This window comes from Pteropus medius, unplaced genomic scaffold, assembly GCF_902729225.1.
Source record: "Pteropus medius unplaced genomic scaffold, Ma_sr-lr_union100, whole genome shotgun sequence".
Classification (NCBI taxonomy): domain Eukaryota; kingdom Metazoa; phylum Chordata; class Mammalia; order Chiroptera; family Pteropodidae; genus Pteropus; species Pteropus medius.
This window is the reverse complement of record NW_024356247.1, coordinates 550,850-567,407: the sequence shown is the minus strand read 5'-3', so window position 1 is coordinate 567,407 and position 16,558 is coordinate 550,850. Positions and strand designations below refer to the sequence as shown.

The 16,558-nt window shown below is 39.2% G+C and overlaps 1 protein-coding gene across 1 annotated transcript in view; it reads left to right on the top strand.

Annotated features, from left to right (window-relative positions):
* The window catches only part of ABCB7 (ATP binding cassette subfamily B member 7), a 72,294-nt gene that overhangs the window by 12,808 nt on the left and 42,928 nt on the right, over positions 1–16,558 (top strand). The gene's annotated exons all lie outside the window — the stretch shown is intronic.

Here is a 16,558-nt window from a genome sequence, read left to right as displayed (position 1 = left end):
TATAAAATTAAACCTTAAATCAATGAAAACAAGTGATATGACCATTTATGTATTCCCAGGGTAAGAATGGATTTTCTAAGTATAAGAGCAAATAAATAAACTGGATAAATTTAATGATGTAAAAGTATATATTTCCTTTTCAGAGATGACATAAAAAGGATCAATTTTTGTAATGTAACAATCGATAGCCATAACATGTAACAACTCATACAGATGAATTCTTTAAGACCCAAATCCCAGTGGAAAGATAAAGAGGTTACCAGGACGTTGATAGAAAAAGAAATATTGGATGAATAGTCAATAAGTGTTTGAAAAGATGTTAAAATTCAGTAAACGGAACAAAGAAATTTGAGTTATAAACAGTAGTGTCGAATCTTTTACATTCTATTCAATTGACAATAGTAAACACACACACACACGCACACACACACACGACACAGACACCAGTGTTCCTGTAATGAAATGATTCTTATGCAGTGCTATTGGGAATGTAACTTGGCAAAGCATTTCTGGAGGGCATTTTGCCAAATGGGACAATAACCTTAAAAAATGTTCATGCCCCGGGAGATGTCAACAAAATGATGGAATAGGTGATACCAGCTTTCTACTCCCCACAAAATGAACAGTTAGACAGCTACCAATGGAAAAAAAATAGCCCTGGGGAGGCAGAGTTCAATTAAAAACGACAGCGACATGGTGGGGCAAGACAAAATTAAACAAAAAACAAACAACGACCACACAGAAAGAATTTCTGGGGCGATGGCCACAGCTGCAGTGATGTCTGGAAAGGCGCGGGAGCTGTCAGATGAGCCATGCAGAGGGTGACGCCGGGGTCTCCAGTTGTCTGCTCTGTGGAGGACCCCAGCAGTCTTTGCTGCTGAGGACCTCAACAGCCCTTGCGACATCCAGGGCCTCCCTGCAGCTTTCACAGCTGAGGACCCCATAGTGTTTCTCCACGGAGACCCTAGCAGCTTTGTCCCCTGAAGACACTAGCAACTTTTGCCACGGAAGTAACCAACAGCCATCACCATCATGAACCCCCCACCCCAGAGAGAGGGACACTGCTGCCCCCACGAGGAAGAGTTGTTGCACTGCCACCGCCCTGACTGCACACACATGCCCTGGACCTCAGAATCGTGACCATCTGGCACGTGCTTGTGCTCCAGACCCCGGCACTTTGGCTGCAAATTAATGAAAGCGATGGACCACATTGACAGAATGAAGGCTAAAAATCATATCACGTCCATACATGCAGAAAAAGCACTTGACAAAATTCAGTGTTCTTCCATGATAAAAAACTCACATTTTCAAAAAATGAGATATAGAAGTAATGGACCTCAAAATAATAAAGGCCATGTGTGACAAGCCTACTGCTAATATATTCAACAATGAAAAGCCGAAAGCTTTTCCTATAAGATAAGGAACAAGACATCGTGCCCTCTCTCACCGCCTTTGTTCAGTGTAGGACTAGAGGTCCTAGCCTGAGCAGTCTGGCAAAATAATGAAGTAAGAGGTATCCAAGTTGGACAGGAATAGGTAAAATTGTCTCTGTGTGCAAATGAAATGATCTTATATGTAGAAAACCCTTTACGCCACCAAAAAAACTGTTAAAACTAATAAATGAATTCAGTAAAGTTGGAGGATACAAAAATCAACATAACAAAATCAGTTTTGTTTTTATACACTAAGAGCGAACTGTTTGAAAAGGAAATTAAGAAAACAGTCCCTTTTACAGTAGCATCAAAATGAATAAAATACTGGAAAGAAATTTAACCAAGGAGGTAAGGGATCTATACACTGAAAACTGTTAAACATTGATGAAGAAATTGAAGAAGGCACAAATAAATAGATATCCCAGATTCATGGATTGGAAGAATTAATACTGTTAAAATATCCATACTGCCCAAAGCGATTAGCGAACTCAAAGCAATGCCTTTCAAAATTCCAATGGCATTTTTCACAGAAACAAAAAAAATCTAAAACTCATATGGTACCACAGAAGACCCTGAATAGCAGAAGTAATCTTGAACAAGAACTAGGCTAGAGGCATCATACTTCCTGCTTTCAAATTATACTACAAAGCTATAATAATCAAAACAGTGTAGTACTGGCATAAAAACAGACATACAGACCAATGTAACAGAAAGGAGAGCCCAGAAATAAACCAGGCATATATGGTCAACTACTCTTCAACAAAGATACCAAAAATGCACAATAGAGAGAGGATAATCTAATAAATGGTGTTGGGAAAACTGGATATCCACATGGAAATGAAACAAATCAGACCCTTACCTTCTACCATACATGGAAGCCTACTCAAAATGGACTGAAGACATAAATGTAAGACCTGACACCATAAAATTCCCAGATGAAAATATAGGAGAAAGTTCCTTGACATAGGCCTTGGTGGAGATTTTTTGATGTGACACTAAAAACATAGGCAACAAAAGCAAAAATAAAAAATTCTCTTACGTATGTTGCCTCCTAAGAGTTTTATGGTTTAAATTTTAATAATTTTGTAATGTTTATTTTGAGGGTTTGTGTGTGTGTGTGAACATGGATGTGTAACAGCTAAGAGGTACAATTCATTCTTTTGTATGTGACTATCCAGTTGTTCCAAGACCATTTGTTGAAAGGAATATTCTTTCGTCTACTTTTTTCTTGTCACACTTGTCAAAAATTAAATTGAAAATAAATGTATTGGTTCATTTCTAGGCTCTCAATTCTGTTCCATCGATCTAGGTTTCTTTCTTTATGCTAGGACCGCATTCTCTTTTTTTAATTATTATTTTTTTATTTTTTTATTTTTATTTTTATTATCTTTTATTTTTTTAGGCAAGACAACCCTTGGTTGACCTCACAGATTGCAAAGACCTTGTCAGCTTACCATCCCTTATTATTTTTTTAAAAATTTTTTATACCTACAGTACCCGGTCTTCCTAGGTGGTCTCCCAACCAGGCCCGACCCTGCTTAACTTCCCAGATCAGACGGGATCGGGCGCGCTCAGGGTGGACCACATTGTCTTAATTATTGTACTTTTGTAGTAAGTTTCGAAGTCGAGAACTGTACTTATAATTTTCTTCAGGTACACTTATTATTCATATGCTGGGTCTCATTTTCCTAGCTTTAATTATGTCACTTGCTCTTGAATCCTTTTTCGTCTCATTTATTTTTGATTATTAGCATTTTCTTCTTTCTTACCTTCTGCTCTTCTTAAGAGATTATATGTTGAGTTTATTTGCCCTCGTTTATTACCTCTTGTTTATTTCTAATTTGAGCTTTATTTCTAAAGTATGTTTTTCTTCTCTTTATAATTATTCGTTGATTTTTTCATCTTATTTCTGAGTCTACCCAATTTAAATTTGTTGTTTCATATATTTTTCTGAAAAATTTCAGCTTATTTTGATGGTTTTATAAGCATGTCTTTCTGTTGTGCTTTCCTTGTCTATGGTGCCGTCGTTCTGTTTATTATTTTGTGTTTTTATTCTAAGTTTGCATTGGGTTTGATCGTGATCATTTTCTGTCGTTCATTTTTCTGTGAAATTGCCTGAGCTTTTAGAGGGAGGCTCGGTTCAGCTAGCTTTTCTGACTTTACAGAGCTCCCTTTTGTTATTTTCATGTTGTTTTCTGTGATTTCCTGTCTCTTCCTCTTACTTTTGTCGGGGCCTTCTTTTCCTTTGTTTCTGTTGTCCTTGTCCTGCCTCATTTTAATTCCACTTCCAGCATTTTCTCCTCATGGTGTCTTGAAAGGGAGCTTCGTTGGTCGGTGTTGAGAGTTCACGGGGCTAGACGGCTCCAGCTCCTCTAGAGCGTATCATCCCAGACCTCTTGCATTCGTCCCCGACTGGGATGGATGGGCAAACCCCTTCCAGTTTCACCTGCTGTTCCCAATTTGGCCACGGAGTTTTCAGTGAACACTGTGCGCGTGTTCTCTCGGTCTCAGGTCTGCACACGACCTCTGCTTATTACTGCAGAGCTGCCGATGCCGTGACAGATCATGTGGCTGTTGCCGGCTTCTCTTCTTGCGCTTGTATTTTCAGGTTCAAGGGGATTTCTTGGGTCCTAATTTTGTTGTAAATATTCACGAGTTCTGTTCTTGTTCTTCTACAGTTACTCTGTCATGTGAGAACTCTAGAAGATAAAATATTATGCCGCCACTGCACTAACGTCTCCTCCATCATGTTTTCTAACTTTTTTTCTTTATTGTGGTAAAAATCACATAATATGAGATCTGCTCTCTTAACAAATTCAACAGCAACTTCCCATTTCCTCCTCCGCTCCACCCGTGTCAACTACCATGCTACTTTCTGCTTCTGTGATCTTCACTGCTTTAGATGTCTCATGTAAGTGGAATAATACAGTATACGTCCTTCTGGGACTGGCTCGTTTCACTTGGCGTAATATCCTTCAGGTTCATCCTTGTTGCCACATGTGACAGGATTTCATTTTTGCAGCCGAAAACTATTCCATCGTAGGTATGTACATTTTCTTCATCCATTGGTGGACATTTAGGTTGCTTTCACATTTTAGCTCTTGTGAATCATGCTACAGTGAATATGGGAGTAAATATCTCTTCAAGATCCTGATGTTAGTTCTTCTGGATCAATACCCAGGTCTTGGATTGGCGGATCGTATGTTCGTTCTATTTTTGATGTTTCGAGGAACCTTCGTACCATTTTTCATAGCAGCTTTCCTATCAACAGTGCACAGAATTCCAGTTTTTCCACATCTTCACCAACAGTTGTCATTTTTTTTCGTAACGGCCATCCTAACGGGTGTAAAGTGGTATCTCACTGGTTTTCGTCTGTAGTGCCCTCCTGCTCGTCATTTCTAGTTTGATTCTATCTTGGGAGGAAAAGATACTTTGCACAATTTCAGTCTTCTTAAATTTGTAAAGATTAGTTTTGTGACCTGATATGTGATTTATCCTGGAGAATGTTCTGTGTGCACGTGAGAAGATTGTATATGCCACTGCCGTTCCGTGGAATGTTTTCATTGGTTCGTTAGGTCCATTGGTCTATACTGTTGTCCAAGTCCTCTGATTTCTTATTGACCTTCTGTCTGTACTTTTTTCCCGTTACCAAAAGTGGGGTATTAAAGTTTCCCACTATTACTGTGTTGTTCTGCATTTTCTCCCTTCCTTTCTGTCAAAGTGTGCTTCGTATATTTAGGCGCTCCGAAGCTGGGGGCAGATATATTTGTAATTGATATGTCTTCCTGGTAAATTGAAACTTTTATCATCATACAATGCCCTTCTTTGTCTCTTGTGACAGTTTTTGAGTGAGTCTGTTTGGTCCGATGTGGTTGCCATTTCTATGGAATATCTTTTTCTATTCTTTTGCTTTCAGCCTGTTTGTCCTTAAGTCTGAAGCGAGTCTCTTGTAGACAACGTAATTGGATCTTGTTTTTTTTTAATCCATTCAGTCCCTGATGTCTTTCAATTGGATAACTTATCCTTTAAAGTAATTATCGATAGATAAGGACTTAACTATTGCTGTTTTTGTTGTGTTCTGTCTTGTAGTCCTTTGTCCTGCTTTTCCTTTCATGCTTCTTTCGTGTTTTATTGATTTTTTTTGTAGTGATGTTATTAAATTTTTTTTTCATTTTCTTTAGTATATCTTCCATTGGTTCTTTTCTTTGTGGTTATCATAGGGCTTTCATAAAACATCTTCTAAGTTATAACAATATATTTTATGCTATTAACAGCTTCGATAATTTATAAAAACTACACTTTTACTCTCTCCCACACGCCTTATATTATTGATGTCACAATTATATCTTTTTATAGTGTATGTCAATTAAATATTTCTAGTTACTGTTAATGCTTTTATTTTTAACTACTATACTAAGAAGAAGTGATTGTGGTACTGCTTTAGCATTATTACGGTATTCTTTATTTGTCTATCTACTTACCTTTACCAGCCAGCTTCATGCTTTCATATGCTTTTATGTTGCTGTTTAGCGCCATTCACTTCGACTCGAAGAACTCCTTTATCATGTCTCGTAAGGGCAGGTCTAGCACTGATGAATCCCCTCAGCTTTTGTTTATTTGAAATTCTTCATCTCTCCTTCATTTTTTTGAAGGACACTTTTGCTGGATATACTGTTCTTTGTTGATACTTTTTTCTTTCATTGCTTTGAATATACCATGTCATTCCCTTCTGTTCTGGAAAGTTTCCAATGAGAAGTCCATTACTAGTCTTATTAGGGCTTCCTTTATGTAATGAGTCACTTTTCTCTTTCTGCTTTCAAATCTCTCTCTTTGTTCTTGAGTTTTGACAATTTAATTATAATATTAAATTTAGAATCTTTTTTTGTTGTTGTTTATTTTGGCTTCTTGAATCTGGTTATCCATTGCTTTTCCCAGATTTGGGAAGTTTTCAGCTATTTAATTTTTATGCACCTGTCTCTCCTCATTCTGAGATTCCCATAATACAAACACTGATTCATATTATGATGTCCATTAGGTCTCTTCGGCTTACTTAACTCTTTTTCATTTTTTTCTTTTTTTTACTCCTCTGATTGGATAATTTCAAATGCCCTTTGTTCAAGTTGGCCATTTCTTTGTTCTGTTTGATCGAGTCTGCTATTGAACCCAGCTATTGAATTTTTCAGTTCAGTTTTTTTTTGTATTATTTAGCTCCAAAATGTGTTTCTTTTTTTATATTTTCCACATCTCTCTTGATTTCTCATTTCAGTTGTGCACCATTTTCCTGAGCTCATTGAGCCTCTCTATGACAGATAATTTAAAATTTTGGTCAGGTCTTTTCCATATACCTTCATGTCTTTAGTGTCAGTTTCTGGAACTTTATGTTTTCCTTTTGATTGGACCTTATTTCTCTCTGTTTTCATGAACCTCTTAGCTTTGCGTTGGCACTGCACATTTGAAGAAATAGTCGTATCTCCTAGTCTTTACGCACTGGCTCTGACTGGAAAAGACCTTCACCGATCATTCCAGCTAGAGATGTTGGGGGCCCGTGAATGTGTCTTCTCTGAACTTGAATGTGTAGATTTCTAGTTAGAGGGATTTCTGGTCTTTTCTTCCAGGGCCTCATAATCTCTTGCTCTCTCGTGTCTCTGAAACAGTAGCACGTCACTAAGGTACTTTTTTTGTTCTCAGCTGCCGCGTGCGACTATAACACGCCAGGTTTAATCAGTGCTCGGACTTAGGCAAGACAAGCCATTCCCTTGGGCAGTCCCCTGAAAAGCTAGGATGTTGGATGCATGTTTCACTTCCTTTTTCCCTCCTAAGGTGGAAGCCTCAAGTTAACACACCTCCTCCTGATGCTGAGTGTGCCTCCCACAGCAAGCCCCTCACTCTGTTACATTGTCAGCTTCCTCCAGGCATCCAAACTATGCTCGTTCCGTCAGAGCTGCAAGCCAGGCCAGACAGCAGCCAGCTCCTCGGGTAGCACTCTGAAAGGCTGGAGTATTGGACGCATGTTCCACTCCTCTCCCTCACTATCAAGAGAGAAGCCTCAAGTCGTGTGCCTTTTCCCAGCTGTGCAAAGCTACGTTAACTGTAGCATCACACCTGGGGGAGAAGAAAAGTTGCAGGGTGGGGTGATCTGTTTGGGCGCTCAGTTCTGCTACCTGGGGGGAGGGACTCACATCAATAAAGTGAAATTGGTCTTTCTACTTTTTTCAGTACAGCTGTTCTAGACTTTGTCCTTGTCTAGGGCGCTGCAGCATCTTCACTGGAAAGTAGAATTCCCATGAAGGTAGTTTGCTCCACATATTATTGTTAAATTGATGTTTCCATGGGGGAAGGATAATGGGATTTCTTTTTCTGACATCTTGTGATGTCACTCCTTTAACTCTTCAAGAATGAGATATTGCAGAAAAATGCAAATATCATATGTATACAGCTTGATGACTTCTCACAAACTGAACACACCCATGGAAATCTGCGCCCATAATGCCATCATATTACAAAGACAGTTTAGTTGTGTGTGAAACTCTAGGTTTGACATTCTTTTCCTTCAGTGTTTTGAAAATCCTACTCAATCGTCTTTTTACATCTAGTCCAACTTGTTGAAAAGTCTGGTGTCCATCTGGTTCTTTTACTTTGTTGCTTATTCTTTCTAGACTCTTGTAGAATATATTCTTCGACATTTCTAAATTTCATGGTGAATATGTCTAGATGATAGTTTAGTTATTTTATTTCTCCGCTTTGCACCGTGTGTTCTTCCAATATGGGATCATTCATGTTTCATTTTAGTATATTTAATCTCTTATTTTTGTAAATATTTCTCTAAGTTTTAATTTTTCTTGGCATCATATTGAATGGCTGTTAATACTTACACTTTTGCGTTTTTTATTAAAATTTTGTTACTTTTAAAACTAATAATGCTACTTGCTTTCAAAGCCCTTATTCTGCCACGTATCTCCTTCCCCAGACTATTCCTTTTTATTCTGTCCCCTGCTTGCCCTCTGTTATCCCCTGCCTCACACACGTTAATGTATTTGAAAGCTAGTGTGTGCCTTTATATGCTGCCAACGAATAACACCGAAGGCTGCTCCAACCCAAAGGGAGTTCTCGTGGGGGCAAAATAAGGGAAGCCAGGTGTTCAGGGAGGTGCCACACAAGTCAAAACACACAGCGTTCTTTGAGAACGAGGCCCATCTTTCCCCCTCTGGTACCAGGCATGAGAGATGCCATTCATCCCCATGGCCACCTCTGGGGCTGTGGGATGACAGATGGTAGGTGAACATGCACAAATGTCCGAACGCTCTCTGATGAAATTTGGCAATATCTTTCTTCATGATATCTCCCTGATTGTTATAAGTTTAGGTTCCAGAGTTCTAATTCCAGAAACAACAGAAAGTCGTTTCCGTGAGTTTTTGACAGCTTAGTCATTGCTTTAGCGGAGGCACACATTTCTGAAGTCCCTTACTCTGCAACTTTCGAGTGATGTCTCTTTTTATTTTTAACATCACAATTTCATGGATGCTTTTACCAAAAATCAAACATCGTGTGTGCCTTGTTAACAACAGCAAAGTTAACCTAGGCGTTCAAGGTTATCAATCAGGAAGATGACGGTAAACTCACCAGGCCCCGTAATGTTACCGATATTGTTAATACCGACAATGGTAGGAATGTACATCTCCATTCCACTACTTCCTGGATGTGTGAACTTGAGCAAGGCAGCCTCTCTGAACCAGTATCTAGTCTGTAAAATGGGAATGATAATGATAATGATAATAATGATAATAAATACCTCGTAGCGCATAGTGAGAATGAACCGAGATGAGGTCGTGTTGGGCAGAAGACCAGCCAAACGGTACTTAGCGAACGGTTCTTACTAAAAACGGTGATAGCGTAACTGCTTCTAATCCCGATGCGAAAATACCTCAGCAAACTGAGCTCGCAGTGAAAATATGAAAAGTGGGTAAAATACTAACTAACTTGGCTGTCAATGAATCTGCTGTTTTGTTCTGGGCTAAGCATCTCCAGGGACGAATTAAAGTCGAAGGGCTTTTTTCTAGGTGGATGAGGATGGGAAAGCAGGCAAGACATATCATACCCTCATTGCATTTACCGTGCTGTGATATTTATGCCCGCATCAGTCAGTTTTAGATCATAAAGCATAAGGATCATATATTTAAATTTTTTGTCACGTACAGTGTGTAAGATAAAAACCTTTTCGCATTGCAACTGTGACTCCAATTTAAGAAGGTCGATATGGCAATTTAGAGCAAGGTTTGTTTACTCTTGAAACATTGCAAAGCGACTTTAAGGCTCTGGGTGCTTCTCTTCACGGCATTTAGAAAAAAAATCTAGCTCTTAAAAACACTTCTAACAGAGCTGTCAGTTTTCTTCCTGGCATTATGTGAAAATAAGTATGAGTTATGGTTATCTGATGGCATTTTCGAAGTGCTGTCGAAAAGAAGAGTGCATATTTTTTAAAAAATGACAACTTTTCAGGGCTCAAACGAATAAATGAGGTAAATGAGAAGCAGCAAAATTAGACTTTTTTTTTTGTGTGTATGTGTGTTTGAGAGGCTGCAATATCTTTTGAAAATGTCCCTTTTTTTATTTGAGAAGCTAATTCAGTTGTTTTGGGCAATAATCGTATAACCAGAAATCCCCAGCTGCATTCTCTATCATGTCTCTGATCAGTTAGACCATGAGGAGATTATGGAGTAGAGGTTAGTGACCTTCTCAGGTTTGAGTGCCATTAGTAGTACCAAACGAACAATTAAAAATAGGCAGGTAGAAGAGAGAGAAATCTTCCAACACGAAAAAAGAGAAACAAAAAGCAAGGATTGTCAGATCGCTATCAGCCTCAAATGCCATGTTACCTACCTCTATAATAGAAGTTTACTTTCAGCATGCTAGAAAGAGACTAAATGTAGACGGATAAGCCAGAAGGAGTTTAAAATTAACAAAACCAAATACAGGTATAGCTCATTTAATTGCGCTTCACTTTATTGCACTTTGCAGATATTGCGTTTTCATCGAGGCCAGACCCTCCACCAGCAAAGAGATTATGGCTCGCCGAAGGCTCAGATGATGGTTAGCATTTTTAGCAGTATTTTTAATTAAAGGGCGTTCATCATTTTTGTAGGCAGTCTTATTGCACACTTAATAGATTACAGTATAGTGTAAATGTAACTTTTCTGTGCCCTTTGACTCACTTTATTGTGATATTTGCTTTATTGCAGTGGTCCGGAACCGAACCCACAATATCTCTGAGGTCTGCTTGTACCTTCTTTAGAATACCTTTTCCATCTGGTGCTAGACATCATTTATGTGCCCCAGAGTTGGGTTTGCGTTTACATGAATATTCTGTTAGTCCGCACTTCTGTTATAAGCAAAGATCGTGTCACATTTCGTACCAAACGACTGCCTGTCATCAGACTTTGTTGGAATGCTTATAAAGATACCAGGGTATTTCGGATGTGACCTGCAGAATGAGCCTTGCAGAAGGAGCCGAGCAAGTGCAAACTCTTTCTTGTATGAGTTTTTCCAGGTAATTTACTTTTTGGCAGCAGTCTGACACATCCGTAAGAAGCAACAAACATAAATGAGCATTTATAGAAAAACATAACTGAATAAAGTGGCAGGTTTGCTGCTGATGCAGAGTGTTCGGTGCTGGAGCGTACAGTTAAAGATGCGCTTGAGAATTCTCTCGCAAGTCTGTATCAGTAAACACAAAGAGCAAGACGATTAAATTCCTGCGAGTTGAAACTGTGAAGTAGCAGAAAATAGGTCCAGTTCCACTTTCTCAGCTTCTTCGCGTTCTGAGCAGTCCAGCTGCGGTGTGAGAGGTGTGGCAACGTGTCCATTCTGTGCGTAGACACCGTAGGGCTAGGAGTCTTAGAAGTACTGAGGGCTTCACACCAATTTTCGAAGGGTCCGGGGTTCTAGTAAGCCAGCTCAATGAAATGAGTCACTGTTGATTGTTTCTAAAATGTGCCCTTGGTGAATTAGTCTTAATGTGATACAGTTCTCTTGATGCGTTTGTCCCCTAACGTGATTTCAAAGGGGTCGGTTCTGAAGTTTTTTCTTACCTTTTAATATTGAGCCATTTGTTTTGATTGTTCGGAATTTGACGATCGACCTGTAATTCTTTGTTACTCTCTTAGCAAACCGCATGGGATCTGCTGCCACTCGGCTGAAACACATGAAGCAGTGACCAAGTTTCACGATGATAAAAATGTCACGATAAATGAGTTTTTCATATGAATGGGAACATCTAAACTTACTTCATAGGAACTGCCTGAACAAACGTCAAAACTCTATGAAGAATCGTGCTGTCTGCAAAATAGGCCTTGCTGCTGGTGTCATGCCCCCAGAGACGGGGAAACGAGCAGCTGGAAGGAACCCTGGTCGAGGAAGAGGGGGGTTCTGTGGATATTTTTTTTCGTGAGTTGGTTTTTTGTGATGGCGATGCTGGTGATTTTTGTGGCATTCTCAGAATTCTTGGAGGCTGCGGGGATGTCCAGGAGTCATCTAGAGCAGAAGTTGGCAATCTGTGGTCCTTGGGACAAATCCAGTGTGCCACCAAGTTTTGCAGTGCCTCTGTGCTAAGAATTTTTTTTATATTTGTTAATGGTTGGGAAAACAATCAAAGATGAATAATTTTTGTGACAGATGACAATTATACGAAATTCAAGTTTCACTGTCTGTGGATAGTTTTATTTGAACACAGCCACACTCATTTATTTATGTATTACCTATGGCTGCTTTTACAGTACAATGACAGAATTGAGTAGTTGTGACAAATTAATTACAGGCCTGCAAATCCTAAAACATTTACTATCTGGCCCTTTAAGGAAAAAAATTTGCCAACCCCTTTTCTAGAGTCATCAGATTTCATGTCAGTGGAGTTCAACCTGATGATTTTTGTGGCTTAATTAACGAAGACCTGGTACCGTGAACTATTGAACATTTACGCTACATTGCCATTTATCCACTGAGTCAAGAAGCTAGTTTATAGGCACTTAAAGTAGGTTAAATGGAATTTCAAATTACAAGTTTCTCTTTAGAAATGTATTGTGAGCTTAATTTTAAACGTTTTAGGTTTTGTAATGATCAGGTGATAAAAATATTCACACGTGACTATTTGATACTGGATGAACAGTTGTAAATGTAGTTTTGTTTCTACAGCTTCAGGAATGCAGAATTTATGATTGGCTCCCAAATCCCTGATGGATCAACAATTTCAAAATTGTTCTTTATCTCTTTTTCTTTTTAGGAAATGATTGAAGTGTCAAACACTGAGCATAACTCGGATTATGAAAGTTAACTATTGTAAAAAAGGATGCAGTCATTTTAGAAATTACTAAAGAAGTTATTTAATAGGATTATTTTTTGTAAAGATTGAATTCTTACCTTAAAGGGGGAATGTAATTGTAATGGAACGAGTTTCCATTTTATTAGCCTCCTCACTTGTGTCTTGGTCATTCTCTCTGCTTGATTGATGGTTTTAGTGTTGATATTCATTTTCTAAATATTTATTGAATATCTACACAGAGCAAGATATTGTACATATGCAACTGTGTATTGAGGATTCATATTTTTAATGATCAGTGGGTAAATAGTGCTGGTTTAAAAGAGAGCATGCATTATTATGCTCGGAGGCCACAGAATCCTTAACTTTTAGTTTTTTTTGAGAATTTCTTCTTTTTTAGGTGAAATAAACGTGACTTTCCATGTTATTTGCCTCTTCAAATGGACCGGCCGACAGATTGTCATTTTCAGTGTACTGCATTTATTTGGCGTGAGGTTAGATTATTTCAGGGTTTCTTGTTTCTGGAGGTAGGCCTGTGTCGCTATAAACTTCCCCCTTAGTATTATTATTGCTTTTGCTGTGTCCCATAGATTTGGGGATGTTGTGTTTCCAATTTTACTTATGTCAAGGTATTATTTCCTGTTTTATTTTCTCTTTGATTTCTTCGTTAACCCATCGGTTGTTCAGTAGCCTATTGTTTTGCCTCCATGTATTTTTTTCCCCAGTTCTCTTCTTGTAATTGATTTGTAGTTTTGTATGGTTTAGGTCAGAAAAGGTGCTTCATATGATTTCAGTCTTAAATTTATCGAGACATGTTTCGTGGCCTAACGTTGAAGTAGCAATTCTGGGAAATGTGCCATGTGCACTTGAAAGGACTGTATATTCTGCTGTTTTGGATGGAACATTCTGTGTATATCTATTAAGTCGATGTGTTCTAATGTACTCTTTAAGGCCACTGATTTCTTCTGGATTTTCTGTCGGGAAGATCTATCCATTGATGTAAGTAGTGTATTAAAGTTCTCCGCTACTGTATAACTTATCAATCTCTCCCTTTATGTCTATTAATATTTGCTTTATATGTTTAGGTACTCCTATGTTGGATGCATAGATGTTCACGAGTGGTATATTCTCTTGTTGGGCTGATCCCTTTATCATTACGTAATACCCTTCTCTTGGTTCAGTCTTTGTTTTAACGTCTTTTTCTGTCTGGCGTGAGTATAGCTACCCCAGCTTTATTTTCATTTTCATGTACATGGAATCTGTTTTTCTCTCCCTTCATTTCCAGTCTGTGTGTGTCTGTAGATATGAAGTTATCTCTTATACGCAGCATATGTGTGGGTCTTGTTTTTTTTCTTTATTCAGCTACCCTAGGTCATTTGATCGCAGCATTTAATCCATTTACGTTTAAAGTAATTATTGATAGATATGTACTTATTGCCTTTTTGTTGTTTTCTGGTTGGTTTTGTAGTTCTCTGTTCCTTTCTTTTTCTCCATCTCTCTTGTGATTTATCTTCTTTATCATTTTGTTTGGATTTCTTTCTGTTTATTTTTTGTGTATCTGTTATAGGTTTTTGGACTGTTATCATGAGATTTACATTTAAAAAGGTATACGGATAATAGTCTAAATTGAGGATTGCTTAAATTCAAACACATTCTAAAAGCAGTTCATTTTTACTCCTCCCCCATGTTTTGTGTTTTGATGTCATATTTTGCATCTTTTTTCCTTTGCGTTTGCGTCTGTTAACCAGTTATTGTAGATATAGATGGTTTACTGCTTCTGTGTTTTAACTAGCTCTGTAAGTGAATGATTCACTACCTTTCTATACGTTTGCCTTTACTAGTGAGATTTTTTTCTTTCACATATTTTCTTAGTTCTTGTTTAAGCATTTTCTGCTTAAAGAAGTCTCTTTAAGTTTCTTGTAATGCCAGTTTAGTGGTAATAAACTCCTTCAGTTTTTACTTGTCTGTGCGGATGACCTGGTGTGCGGGGCTGGCTTCTGGCCTGGCTGGCTGCGGGACTCACCTGTGACTGGCGCTGGTGCGTTGTGTGTGAGCTGCGTCACCCCCAACCGCCCACGCCTGCAGGAACTACTTGAGGGGTGTGGCCTGACTAGAGCTACTTTGGGTGGGCCAGGCAGGTTGGGCATCATGGGCCGCAAGGGAATTCCGGGGTGTGGTGAGGAGTGTTAGCTGGCCTACCTAGGTGGCAGGAGTGCACAGAAAAAAGAAAATAAATGGCTTCTGCCAGCGCTTTTGTCCCCAGAGAGATTTCCAACAGATCCCTGCACTTCTAGCTCCTGCCCCGAGGTTAGTCAGTGTGTCTCCTTCACATGTGACACAGGTGCTTTTCGGGCCGCTGCCCCTGCCGGGACTCAGCCAGTGTGAGTTTGCGCTCTGAGCCCTTTAAGAGCAGAGTGTCGGTTTCCACAGCCCTTGAACTTAAGCCCCATTGGTTTCCCAAGCAAGATATTCGGGGGGCTCCTCTTCGCAGTGCAGGTCCTCCATGTTGGTGATCGGATGTAGGCCTCGGAGCCGTCACTATTCGTGGAGGGCTTCTGTCCTTCCGAAGTGCCTCCCGCTGCGATCGGGGACACCGAGGGCGTGTGTCCTGACTAGGCCGCGCCTCCGCCCCTGCCACCGTCTCCACGTCTCCACGTCTCCACGTCTTTTGTCTTAACACCTTAGCTGCAGAAAACCCGTTCTGCTGGTCCTCCGGGCTTTCTCAGCGACAGTATTTCTGCATGTGGTTTTAGTTTTGGCGTGTCCACCGGAAGAAGTGACTTGAGGATCTAACTGCTCCGCCGTCTTGAACCATGCTCACTACGTCCCATTCTTGAAGTGAAAGATAAACCCCGAAGGGCGTTCAGAGTAGACACAGCCCTTACCTGAGAAATGTATCATGTTTCCGAAGTGTTTGTAAGTCTCCTTTTGAGAACTCAGAACATTTTTCCAGAGGAAAAAATAATTTTAAATAGCGCCGGAACTAGCACTCCAAAGGAGTTAACCAATTGTGTGACGAGTGTTTTTCCTTTAGATAATCAATACGGATTCTCTCCTAAGGAGGAGACGACATTGTAGAGGAGCATTTTGGGGGCTTTCTTTTTATCCGTTATTTATTAGGCTGGATAGTGAGTACGTAGGTGTTCATTATATTGTTTTGGGAACTTTTTATACGTCTGAAATGGTTTATAATTTGAACAATGCTATTTTAGTTCTGGAAGTTTTACTTCGAATATGAACATTTAAAAATCATTTACCTCGAATCTTGATAATTATGGGAAATAATGGTTTGATTCGAAAAAGATAAAGAGAGAGCTCGAAATTCTGAAGGGGTTTTATGAATAATTCCAATGGCATAGATTTGATGGTAAAGATCTTCATTTTGATGAATATCACTTCAGAATGTATGTTTTTGCTGTTAAGTGTATCACCAACATTTACCTATTGACCACATACATAGGCATGGTTTTGAGAGAGAAGGCGCATAGTCATTCACTTGAGAGAAGTTGGCAAATTTTGAAAGGCAAAGAAGATTAAATTGCATGTGCATGTACAAACACATGCAAGGTCATCTTGATGTACAGTTACTTGAAGTAGGCACTTATGAAAAACTGGAAAATGAGGGAGTAAAGCTCGCGTGGGATCTTAGTGTGGAGAAAGGCCGTGAGGAAAACAGCTGAGTTAAGCATCACAAAGGCGTCCCCGGCAGTGGACGGCGTGTGGAGGTTCGAGGGTACGTGGAACCGTGTAGGAGCTTGGCTTTGGCAAGACAGCGTGCGAACAACCATTAGGATTTTTGAAATTTGTATAATTCATG